We start from the raw sequence: 3,217 nt of genomic DNA on the forward strand, positions 1-3,217 counted from the left end.
TTAATGTAAAGAAAACAGCAAAGCCAGTGGGACAGTTCTGGTCCAGAGGTGCAGGTTAGTCTTCCCCAAACCCAGAGAAAGTGTGATGAGAATCATTAGACAAGATGAAGTCTAAATATCCCTCCCAAGCGAGGCAATGAATATTTTCATTCCTTCTGGTCCAGAATAGATCCAGTGGTGCAAAATGATGTAGTAGAGGATAAGATTCAGGTTCAGTGTTGCTGAACCCTTATGGAAGGGTCTTGGGACCATTGGGAGCATTGTGTCGTCACTGCAACATACAGTGTACCAGGATAGGGAAGTACCATTTCCAGACAGAATTAACCACAAAAGGAATTCTCTCCCTTAAAAAATGACCCTTTTTGCTTCCCTCATGGAGGAGAATGCTTGAGATATTCTTGCATAGGTCCCTGCTTTTCAAAAAACATTGAAGTTTCTGTCAATGCACATCTCTACCTCTGAACCCCAAACCACACTTTTATTTTCTCTTGATGAGATGGAACAAGAAGGAGCATATAGACATACATATTTACCATATATATGTCATGTCAAAACCAGTGATTTTTATTCATTAGTGCTCTTTGGCTCATCTCTAGTAATTTCCAATACCTTGTTAAGTATTTAAATTCATGTAAACATTTTTATCTGTTATTTATTTATTTGGTGTATAGCCTTTCCCATTTACACAGAAAGACATCAATTGTTATAATTAAATATTTAATTATTTTACATGTGAACACATGCAAATTAGGTTATCAAAGCCTGCTTTGTTTTTGAATTTGTATTTCTTGAATATACCTATTCTAAAAAACAAAGCCGAAGACAAATTTCCTAGAAATCTCAATCATGGAGCGTTTTTCCGCTATCCCAACAAATATTGAAGTGCTCTTTGAGAGGTGGTTGACTTGCAGAGCAGATCAGTAATGCTTCAGTAATTACTATGTTTAGTGAAAGTCCCACCATTTTCTTTCTTTTCTGCAGCCACTCAGTAAAAGTAACAAATCCATTTCCTTCTGTACAGAATTTTTATCCCAATTTAATATTTGAGACAGTTTTTAAAGTCTCAGCACTGTACAATGTATCAGTTTCCTGTTTATGTTTCACATATGTCTTGCTGAGTGTGCTATAGCACTCATTACTGCATTTTTTACTCTTCAGCAAAGAGAAAATAAGAAGCCACCAGAATACAGCCCAAGTAACATTGTCTAAACATATGATAAATCTTGTTTGATATACTGTTCTAAATCTTGTTTGATATACTGTTCTGAATGCTTCAGTGAACATTGTTACATAGCTCACTCGTAAACTGCTTTAAAATCTATTACACTCTTTTTAAAATAATACTTTAAGAAATTCTTTTAAAAATACCACTCGTATCCAATAGACCCAATCCTCCTACAGAGAAGAGAGAAAGAAACCGTTAGAGTCCAAATGTTACTCTACAGTAGAATATTTTACACCTTCTTTTGTTAGCATTGTTGACTTCCCAGTTCTTTTTTTCAGAATTTGCTCCTCCACTCCTGCTTTGCTTTGCTTTTCCTTGTGTATTAGGATACAGCTAGGGACAGGGATATGACATATTGCAGATAACATCCTAACATATTAAATAAGGATGTTCAAACATAGTGATAGATCCTGTTGTATGATGATATATCAGCACAGCTCAAAGATAGGAATTTTAATATATTCTATTATAGAATCACTTAAGCTGACTAAATGATAGCTGTGGGGGAATGGAATAGCTTGCAGCTTTTGGAAAGGGTTAAGAGACCTTGCAATGGGAAAGAAATATCCAGGTGCTAAAGGGAAACAGAAATAACAGTTGTAGTTGAAATTAACCCAGTAAGGAAAAAAAAAAAACGAAGTCACTGATCTGTTTGAGCAATTCTTCTGAGAGACAACTCAATGAATGCTCCTTTGATGAAGAATGAGAGGTACTAAATATTTGTGATACTCCAAGACAAGCCTTCTGAATGGCTCCCAATGAAAATTTTCATATATTTTTCCTGAGTGTAAGCTATTAATACTTGTTATTAGATACTCTGATGGTGTCAGCCTGCACAATTTTTCTTAAACCTTTAAATCATATCTCTGCCATGTGATAAAGAACAAAACCTTTCCTAGGATGATGGAAAAAGGAAGGAAGAGGGTGACAGGTATGATTGGCTTATCTGACCTGCAACCTTACATCTGATGATTATGTTAGAGAGTGATGCGGAAGTGCAAGCTGGAGGTGAGGTAAATGTCCCTGGCAGTCTTTCCTGATGTTCACTCTCTGTCACCCACCACCCTGGATCCGTCAGATCTGAAGAAGGACCTGGGGTGGGAAGCATTCACAATGGATTGATTATACTCATCAGACTGATGCCCATGGATAGACATCTGTCTCTCTTTTGCTGTTCTAAGTGGGCCATGCCTGGGAAGGGTAGCTTAGTACCATTGAACTAGATAGAAATTATGTTGTAGGACTCATACCCATACAGAAGATGGGCTTGGTTGAAGGGGCTTGTAGGTCCATTTTATTTATAACTCATCATTTTGAACAGTATTAACTGTATTAAAATATTTTCTTTCTTCAGATACAAATTATTGAATACTTTAAGTATGAGAAGGGTCTATATGCCTTTGCTTTAACAACAAAGACAACATGCTTTAAAGAGCAAGGCCTCACTTAAACCAGATCTCTGGAAATAATGGCAGAATGTGACTTAGGAAATCCAAGTAGGAACCATTGTGGCCACTTCATACCTAATGCAATTACTGCTGTAAGTTCTTTGGGGCAACAACTAGTTCCTATGTTTGTCCAACAGGATGGGTGTTGAAGCTCCTCTGGAGGAGGGTGTGCTTGGACCAGCCCAGTGAAGAAAGCTTGCAACACACGGGCCAAGCTCTTCACCCATACATTGTACTTTAGGACCTTCTGTTTTGGTGGGCTGAATTTGGGACATCTTTGTGTCTGACTTCTTGTACAAGACAACCACATCTTTTCACACCCAGACTTTTGCACAAAGCTCCATGAAGTGGGTCCCCCACATATGCTATGGACTTGTGCTACTTAAAGTACTTAAGAGTACACTACTCATGGCATTTACTACAGCATCCATTTTCTAAAACAGTTTGAATAATTAGATTATATAGTTTTTCATAAGCTGAGATACCTAGAATTACAAGACACTTTCGCTAACATATTTTAATGATGGAAAGTATTTACTTCCAA

Source organism: Anser anser (assembly GCF_964211835.1).
Source record: "Anser anser genome assembly, chromosome: 1".
NCBI classification, from domain to species: Eukaryota; Metazoa; Chordata; class Aves; order Anseriformes; family Anatidae; genus Anser; species Anser anser.